Raw genomic sequence first — 10,223 nt, forward strand, 5'->3', positions numbered from 1 at the left:
CTAATACCTTACTTTGCGTGGTGACCCCTGATTGTTTTAATTCTTGATTTGGTAAGAGAATAAAATTTTCACTAGGGATAGTTATAGCAAAAGTTCCGTTCAACAGAGATATCAAACGTTCTGTGTGAACATGAATGGGTGGAATTATCATGCAAGCCAGGAAGGATCACAGTTACTTCAGCAACTTTCGGGCGGACGCAGAGTGACATCTGTCCTGACATCACTGCATGGAATACTGCTTGCGGCGCTAGTGATGTCTTAAAAATTGTTGCGGGGAAATGTGATGGATTCGAAACCTGTAGCTTGCAGGCCTCCATCAACGACTTCGGAGATCCTTGCCCCATGACGTTTAAGTACTTGAGCTATTCCTACTATTGCTCGGATTCTCTGTCTAGTGCTGCAGGTGAGCCCTTTGTAAAATAATATGGGCGTCTTGGTGACAACCTTTTCCTTAAATTCGCTCCTATAAAATGTCGTCATTAAATACATGAAGGGGACTCGGAACGGATCAAATTACTCTCTCGCCAGAGAAGGTCAGAACGAGCTCCTGTTCGCAGTATTTTATATCGTTAACGCAGCTTCCTGCGTACTGTCACTTAAATTTCTAATATTATTATTTACTTGCAATCCTTGGCACAAGTCAGTGCACTGGTATATGAAAGGCATTCAGACGTCGACTTGCTTGTGTAAGATTATTTGATTTGAAAGTCTTCAGGATCAAGTATTTAGTAGTAGATAAAAAAGAAAGATCCATGTTTTACAGGATTTACATATCCCCCACGACCAAATGCCTGGCAATTTTAATCCTTAAACTTTTCCTCATTTCCGACCACTGACATCAATTTTTAACATACCATCGCTATGTGAATCTCTCGCTGACGCCTGTAAGCATTCGATCTTCGTGACTATGATTAAATACGGATAACACATATTCAAAATTGTTTTTGTACACATCATCTATTTTTGCTCTTTTTAAATGTACAATGTGTGGGTCAGGAAAGTTTACGTGAAAAGAGGAACGTGAAAAGATTTGTGTATTTTCAAAAGGCTTCCGCCGTTTATTTTCGACGCAGGTTGATATAGTATAGAGCAGCCCTCCAATTTCATATTTTTATTTCTAGTGCCTACAACGACGACAAGAATTTTGTCGACGGCCACAGAAAGGAGTACGATGGAACTCTTCACAACAAGTTCTAGAGGGTCAACTCACAGTAAGTGTTTACACTTTCTTTATTTTATTTGAGAATTGTTTACTCCGAACTCTGGACACCAGTTTTTCAAAATGCAGGTCTTTACGATGTCTTTGCATTTTGTATGCACAGACCGTCTCGCTCCAGCGTCTGTCATCGATTGTATAAACTCCTTAATTTTATTCGTCATGTCTACAGGTGGTGAAAACGTCGAAACGACGACCGATCTGCAGACTCCAAGTAATACACCCGGATCTAAGACGATATCAGAGGTAAATACAGTAAAGAGAAACACTTGTCTTGTATCGACGAATTTTAGTTCTGTAAGCTAGCGGAGCTTTCGGCGTCACAAGTTTGTGTACACTACAGTACGACAAATCTTCACTATCATTATCTAGACTCATACACCAAAACATGTCCGTCTATAAATAATAGCTTGGTCTTCGTCAATGAACAAGTAGTATTGAAATAACAACACCGACTGTGACACTTTTTATTAGGGCATAGGTGACGAAGTGTACCGCATATGTCGGTGGTTGATAGGTTGCATGATATAATCTCCTGTCGCGGAATAATGATTTGACATTTTTGACAGTTCCGTAATCTATACTGCCCTCTTGACCATTTTTTCAAGTCTGAAACAACATATCGGTCTTCTTACTTACGATTCTGCTTTTTTGACCTTTACACTTTTACCACACATCACTGACACATTTTTTATGTCCTTATATTATAACTAACATCACTGTTTCTAATTGTTTACTTTTCTTTCAAAATTTATGCTGTGTCTAGAGCATTGAAAACATCAAAGATTCCATCCTGCAAGCCATGGAGCGAAACTCAACCCTGAACGAGAGCATCGCATTGACTGAAGGTTTGTTTGCTTTGGGTTTTTATTGTTTACTAATTTGTTGTTGTTGTTGTTGTTTGATAAACTTTTCTAATAAAGTTTAGTTAAATCTGCGACCGATCTACAGTCGTGACTTCGTACGAATTCTCAAAATTCTGATGTGATTCAAATTTTACAAAATCCCATGTGCCGGGTATATTTGTAATTCATCAGTGTCTAAATTATTGTCATCTTTGAGAGAAACCTTGAATTTTAAATAAAGTACCTCATGTGTTTTACAGGAATACTCAACGACATACAAGAAATGATAGACGACGTTTTGACATATATCACAGAATATCGCGATCTGGAGACACGGGGACACTTCACCCAGACACTCGTGAAGATAGCGGACAGTCTTGGAATGTTCATACTTCAAAAGATCAGTAACGACAGTGGTGCTGTTGTTCTTAAGACCAATTCACTTGTTTTGAATTTGGAAAAGGGCCCTTTACAGAACTTGTGCGATACTGCTTTGACGGTTGACAGCTACACCGGATTCGAAATCCCCCCGGCAAAGAATGTTTTTCCAAATTGGGATGAAAACGTAATTGCTAACAGAGTGGTAAGTGACTATAAAAAAGTAAACAAGATTATTTATAAGAAGTGTTTTTACTGGCATAAATTCTACCTCTGCGTATTTTCCCAAAGCATCAGACAAACATTTTTGCACGTTGTTTTCAAAACTTGAAAGTTAGAAATTATACAGTAACGCCCGTAAAATGTAATAAACATCACCCCGTCGTTAAGATGGAGTGATTAAAGCTATCCGAATTTAGAATTTTTGACCAATTTCAACGCGCATGTCAATTAAGGAAACGATTCTTTGAAAATGTCTGCGTTGGTCTGAGATGGCCTCTTAGATTTTATCTGCATTACTTTCGTGATTATTTGTGAGAAATCATTCTTTTGTCAAAGTTAAATGATGAATTTACACACTTGTTTTCATATTTTACTAAATTACCATTATAACTACATCTTTGGCTTTATTTCTAATAATTCCCATTGATTATTCAATAACTCATGAAATGTAATGGCGAAGTATTTCTTTCTCTAGATGTTTTGCCTAAAAGCCGATATTCACCAAATATTAAACATGACAGACCAATTTACCACAGATATATTAACCGTGGTGTTTAAAAGTGAAACAGGTGAAGACATTCAAGGTATGTTTGGCGTCCAAATATTAAATGGCTTCACAATTTTTGTCATCATTTAATAGACTAGCTATAATTGTTTGTTTCCATATCATGTGGGATTAAGAACAACGTTTGCAGTTGAATTTGTACTCAGAATCACGGAATTTAAAAAAAAACCTAGACATGACATCGTAGGACCAAACGAATAACATGATTGTTTTCAAACTTTTGAAGTCTTTCTTTGCTTTTCCTAGTCAGAGCATTGTACCGATCTTAGCTAGCGTAATCAAAATGACAATGAATCAAACATACAGTCTGTACCTCTCCAGTTCAAGTGCATATGAATTCCTTGTTACGGTATGAAAACATCAAACAAAAGCGAGATTTGGTTCTTATGATTATCTTTGATGCTACCGTTTCACCTGACAAAAACCGATCCAAGTCCACAGTATTACAAAACATCTGTTACAGCGATGTTAGCATCGCACACAAAACCCGCATCTTAGAATTCTTTCAATTTGCTGCCTAGCAGAACAAGATGTATTCCGTTTTACAGCGCGAGGTAGAAAATAATTTGTCATAAGTCGATCATTCCTTGAAATCCTATGTCGTTGCAAAGTTTTGCATGAAATTGCTCAACATTTCCACCAGGAAATTAAGAAGTAAAACACCATCTTAATAGTTTACATTGTTGAATGCATGTCATTAACATGGAGTGTGAAAAATAAGGGTCCTAGGATGGACCCCTGAGAAACACATCAATGAATGAAGCATCTACTTCCATAGCCTGAGTTTTACTGAATAAGTATGTCTTGAACAGTATCGCGTATGTTTGTTTTCTGACTCAGTAATCACATTGATATAGCAACATGACATCGATCAACATATCGATTGACTCTATCAAATCTACCAGAGCCATACCAATGAACTCCCCGTTATCAATTTTGGATCTGACGTAATCACTGTGGTGGATCAGACAGGTTTCTATTGAACATATGTACCAGACAAAGCTATAAATAAGTAAAAAGACCATTGTGTAATCAATAAAATGTCCTCTTATGTGCTTTGACGAAATATAATAATGTGGACACAAAAGTTTTACGGAATGGGCCCTCTCTCTTCGTGTAATTGAAAATAAAAATGGCGTACCGAAACCAACTTTAAGGGCCGTTAGTAAGATGGCAGAGGTCATACAGGGTCATGAAAGTGGCCCATCGAATAGCTCTTAGAGTGATAATAAAATACACTGTGATCAAAATGATTTGGGAAGCTGTCAAAATCAGTAACTCACGCTAACATATCGTCGATTTCAGTACGAAATGCCACTCAACCTGCGGGAGTTTGGCTCGGCAATCGTCAAACACCGTTGAATAAAGCCTTGGTGACAGGGCAGTATATTGAAGCCGACACGGCGACGCATTATATTTTTGAAATTATGGTAAGTACTTACGCTTTTAGCATTTCAAGGTATATGTCAGTATACATCTTACTGGATATTTGAGCTATATTCAGCAGTTTGTCTGTCATACACTTCCGGCATCTAGTCGTGGGACTCTCTTTGTCCACTCTGACCTGTAAAATTCCGCATTACTCTCTATGTATGTCTTCATATCTACTTACATTATAAAAGTATCTAGTAGCACACTTCATAGAGATATTCTAACCTTCATCCTTTACATTTAGGTATATACATATTCTCGTGACTTTCAGGCGTTCAGACCCCTCCATGCCATTCAGATAATATTGGAAACGCATGAACCTGTCTTTGAGAATACTACAGCGCATGTGTCGACTGAGTTACCTGGCAACGGTAGCAGCAATGGAAGTTTTATTTTTGTCGGCGTTGTCATTTTCAATGGCAGCACTTCTAACATCTTCCTTCCGGAAGAGAGTATAAACAAAACAGGGAGTTATTATGTCATGTTTGACCTGAAATACAGTAAGTGTCATAACAGCATTCAATAAATAATATAAGGTTCACTTTAATATTTTTTCTAAGTTAAGGGCTTGCCAAATGAATCTAATGATTCCTTTGAAATAACCAAAAACGTGATTACAATTACAACTACGATTATCTGGAAAATATATGCACAATTATAACGTCATACGTATAGTGCTTTCGGAACACTTTCACTTGGCCTTAGTTTTGCCGTTTGAGTGGAGTCTTTAAAAAAAACAGGCTCCTTGATTTGCTAAGTTTTGACCCAACCTTTGAAATATGATTATCGACAGTAATTTATGCTGGGGAGGGGGCTTCAAGGCATTGGTTGTATAATGATGTTGGAAAGTTCGTGTGACATTCACAGATGCGACCACGTTGTTGATGTATCGAGACTGAAAATACAGCATGGCCAATTAAACTCAAACCCATTATCAAAAGCAACATCAACAGTTTACCTTGTAGATTGCGTAACTTATCAAGATTTAATCGATGCTCAGCGATGAAACGTTCAGTCATTAGCGGGCGTCAATTTCAAGTAGTTTACACCGACGATAAAGGCACAAAGGTTACTCTGTCTGATAATAGTTTTGATGTATGTGAGACATTCCGATGTTCTACAGAAGTTGCCAACGCTGACTACAGGAGAGTTAAGGTATACATTCACCTGTAATCTAAATATGCCCATATATGGTCAAAGGGCGTCCTTGGTATTAAAAATGCCCATGTGAGGGCGCTGTTTTTAAAAAGCGGCCACCCGCTTAAAATCTGTGATTGGTTAGATTTTCTCTTTCCATGGTAACTGTGGCAAAATTGGAACAGGTGACAGTATACCTTTAAGATTGTCATAACCGCAGGCGCTTCCCGCGCTGTACAAGGATCAAGAACCCGTCTCGCCAAATCCTCATATGTTACTTCCCTTCTTATGTATCTTCGGCAACGTAAAGTAGCATCCATTTCGTATATTTCCAACCGTTACTTTCAAGTTTTTTTAAAATTCTCTTCCTACCTGTATGGCGGTATATCATGTTGTTTGCGGATATTAGTTTTGGCTGTTTGACTGAATCCCGCTGCTAGAAGATGAATTTGCACAATCATTCGAAAACACGCACCTAAACCGCGACTACATGTAGCCAACCATAGGCCGTGCTATGCTTTTTGCAACTTTGCTGTCAAGCTACGCGTTGTCAGTCTGAAGTTTGAGTTTCCGTGCCTGTATCCACCAGAAAAGCCCAACACAATAAACGATTTGATAATACTCTTTCCATCGGATGAATTTATCTTCTGACCATTTCCTGTGTGCATTCAATGCAAAGCTTTATACCGTATCTTTTCTATCATGTGAATTTCGACTTTTCTGAACTTTGCGAAGAAAATACGTTGATATACAATAATTATGGTTTTCATAATATTTCAACTCATTTTAAGCTCGCGGGACTTGTTAATGTTCCTAATATGTATAATACTCCCTCCATCGCTGAAATCTAATGTCAACAATAAAGCTATTTCTCTGTCAATCGGGGAAGATTGCTGTTTGTATCACCCAATACCCTTGGACATTCAATTGGATAAAGGTCAATGTTCTTTGAAGTTCATACTCACGCTAGCCATATTCTAAATATCCCAACTCAAATTGGTCCATTAGCAAAGTGTGACTCAAAAAATCTCTCATTGGTCATTCTTATTTCATCTAGATTCATGTTCTGATTTCAGATCATGGAGTAGAATTTTACGTGTCAACCACCTTACACAAATGTAGTTATTCTCTTGACGACACCTTATCCTGGCACAGCGGTGGTTGTAAGGTTTGTATGTTATTCTGACGTTGTGCACGTCGACTATTGTAACTTATCCCAACGGCTGATAAATATGTAAAAATATGACATCGAAGCAGGTGAAATTATCATTAGGGAAACAAGTTTATCATATTCACGAATCCCTTCTCATTACATAAATATGCACATGTTAACGTTAACTTGTTTGTCTGGGTGTGCAATAGTATTTAAGGGTGTCATGCATCACTAACGTCAAAACGCAGTACGAATTCCATTCTGGCGATGTACAAATTATTATATTGTTGGCTTTTTGCTTTATGATCTAATATAATCAGTTTTTTATGATTTATCACTCAGACGTTCACGCAAGAATCAAACCTGTTGAATGACACTGGCGTTACAGAAACACTATAGGATATTATGTACATCTGGGTGTTTTGTGTCATGATTTGTTATTATTACATACCTCGAGTCACGTTCTGAAACCTATGGAAAAAGACGCCATCACATTTGTATAATAAGTTGCCGTATAACGCCCAGGCACACTTTGCCCAAATATGGGCAAGCGCTTGCATTTCAGAACTAGCTTCATTCTGGTTACTATGCGCGTTGCTATCAGCAAACGTTCCATTCGTAAACAAAGCCAGCGCGAGATTCGAACGTCTCATCCTTCCTGATCGTACGGGCGATAGTGAAATTAGTGAAATCGAGTGATATTTCTGAGGGTTTCATATTAAAATCCAGTGTTGACAAAGCACGTTATCGATGATGTGTGCGTTTTGAAAGACTTGAAAGTGAACTGATTACAAATAGATCGAGTGCGATTATGCGACAGATATTCTACGCCCAGCCGTCGCCCAGCTTCATGTAGGCCTTCACGGTCATTTTATCGCGAAATATTCATAAAATTAAAGGCACATATTTCTTTCAATCGAGCGTTCTACTGATGATCGTATCTCGCTGCAGGTGTAATGTAATTTACGAGTTACAACACTCCTTTCTTCTTACACTCCGATTTACCCCTCATTCTTTGTTGGTATACGTACATTGCTCTACCAGTTCTACAGGTAAACAAATGACGTCATGATTTGTATTTATACGCGAAGGGATACGGCCATCGCTTTTCCGAAAAATGTACAAAAATTGCGATAAATGTTTGACATTGCATGAATTTTTCTATCTCCAAATCTTTGCACAATATTTTTAATTACATATTTATCATTCCATAAGGTATATGATAAAACCTTAGGGCCCTGATACGGTTTTTGCGAACCTCGGTCGTACGGCGTACGGGCCCTCGCACGCTCGGGCCCTTCCGCCGTACAACCTCGGTCCGCAAAAACCGTATCAGGGCCGTAAAGATTATTATTTCTTGTTGAGAATAGTTACTCTGGTCTGTCTGAACCAATTACATTCACACAGTTCAGAGGCAAACAATGTAAATTCAAGGATGAGCCCTGATTAATATCCTTGATTTTAAAAGAAAATGATTTAATGTTCCATTACGGAAGGTTTAGGCTAACATTTAAGACTTTCAATGTCGAGAAGTGCACTACCTTGCAGGTTTTCAATCCGGTAAAATAATTTAAATGAAGAGTTATATATATATTATAGAATCTTCTCAGGCTTACGTACAATGCTCTATGTATGCACGTTGAGTTGTCAGATAATATGACAGTAAATCCGCAGTAGAATACCAATGTGATTGATTTGTTCATAAATATGGGTCGAAATCATTCTCACAAAACTGCATATATTGATTATGTTTAAATTCGCCAGGTAGAACAGACATAGCACTATTACATAAAACTGCATATTAATGTGTGTTCTTATATGATCCAATATCACTACATTGTTATGAGTTCTTACGCCCAACGCTATTATGCAGATATATCTGGATGGCTTTCGTGGATGTGTATTACACAAAAATTTTTCCTTATGTGCTCCAGTATACAATTTATAATATATGCCATGTCGCCGTCATTTTTGTACGAATTTTGTCACATATAATATATGTAAATTGCCTTTCAGGTATCTCCGAAGTCCAACGTCAATTCCACTTTATGTTTGTGCAATCATCTGAGAAGTTCAACATTTGCTGAAGTTTGATTTGGAACACAAACACGGCTAAATATCCCAAGTATGTAAAAATGGTTGAAGTTGACGCTCAAAGATCGGGAATAATGTGCGTTCAGGAGGAGTTAGTAGTTTCTCTACATATTACAGGTGAAACGTCCGCTGTAATATTTTACGTGAAAGTTTTATGTATTACGAAGCCGACGATTTAGTCTTTTGCGGAAGTCGGGTTTACTTCAGAGTTCATATTCCTACGAGTCAGCAATTAAAAACATTATTATGTGGAATATTAAATACCCCTTTGAACCCCCCAAAATGTTTAACTTTGCCGTGCACATGTCGATAAACAACTCAAAAACGTGGCCGTGGATTACATGAAAACGTCGTTTTAGTGCTAACTGTTCACAGAGAAGAGTTGAAAACTCCATGTCAGCGGTTACATTTCTTAACGATCGGTTGACGCTTAGTGGAGCCACGGATTTGTCACCATTTATTTCTTCTAAGAAATTTCTTGCAATCTGCCACTATACACAATTTTACTGAGTTTGCAGTGATAGCACTATAAGATTTCTCATGATCAACCTTCGTGGCTGATATCCATCAGTCGTTGATAAGCTGTCACCGGTCCTAGAACACCCTCGTTAATGAATGTCTTACATGGGCATATTATAGGTCTTTACTAACATAGCCTTTGAAAACTGCGTGTTTACGACATACGGCTCGAATTGAATGCTTGCATAGCAATATCCATATTATCTTCCTTTTGACCAGTAATTTTAATTTAAAAGGTTGCACATTTCATATGTAACTCAATTCGTGTTCTGCTAAATGTGATTGTTAGAATATGGCTGATAAAAAAAAGTGTCGGAGCAGATATGCACTGACGACCGAAAATGCAGAGACCTCTACATGTAAAATAGAAGATTAGAAAAATACGGTGCTTCGATGTCAAAAAATACTTCGAAGATATAATGTCAAGCAATATATTTAGCATTAAAGCACTTGAAAGCAATTTGGTTAGAATATAAATATGATGGTAAAAGTGGCACCTTCTTTCTCATTAGTTACTTTGCTTGAAGAGCAGTCGTAAGTTAGGTAAGAAAGAAGTGTAAATTTATGCAAATGTATGCAAATAATCCGATTGCCTCACCTTCCTTTCTCCCCTTTTCAAGATTTCCAAAGAAAACTCAACTCTGGTTGAGTCAATATTTTGAA

The 10,223-nt window shown here is 37.6% G+C and overlaps 1 long non-coding RNA gene across 1 annotated transcript; it reads left to right on the forward strand.

Annotated features, from left to right (window-relative positions):
- Positions 1-4,935: 4,935 nt before the first annotated feature.
- Positions 4,936-9,045, forward strand: LOC139125877 (uncharacterized). Its single transcript, XR_011550393.1, has 3 exons — positions 4,936-5,157; positions 6,871-6,962; positions 8,964-9,045. It is a non-coding gene; the product is annotated as an uncharacterized lncRNA (long non-coding RNA).
- The last annotated feature ends 1,178 nt before the right edge of the window (positions 9,046-10,223 follow it).

The sequence above is a fragment of the Ptychodera flava genome (assembly GCF_041260155.1).
Source record: "Ptychodera flava strain L36383 chromosome 3 unlocalized genomic scaffold, AS_Pfla_20210202 Scaffold_26__1_contigs__length_13983176_pilon, whole genome shotgun sequence".
NCBI lineage: Eukaryota > Metazoa > Hemichordata > Enteropneusta > Ptychoderidae > Ptychodera > Ptychodera flava.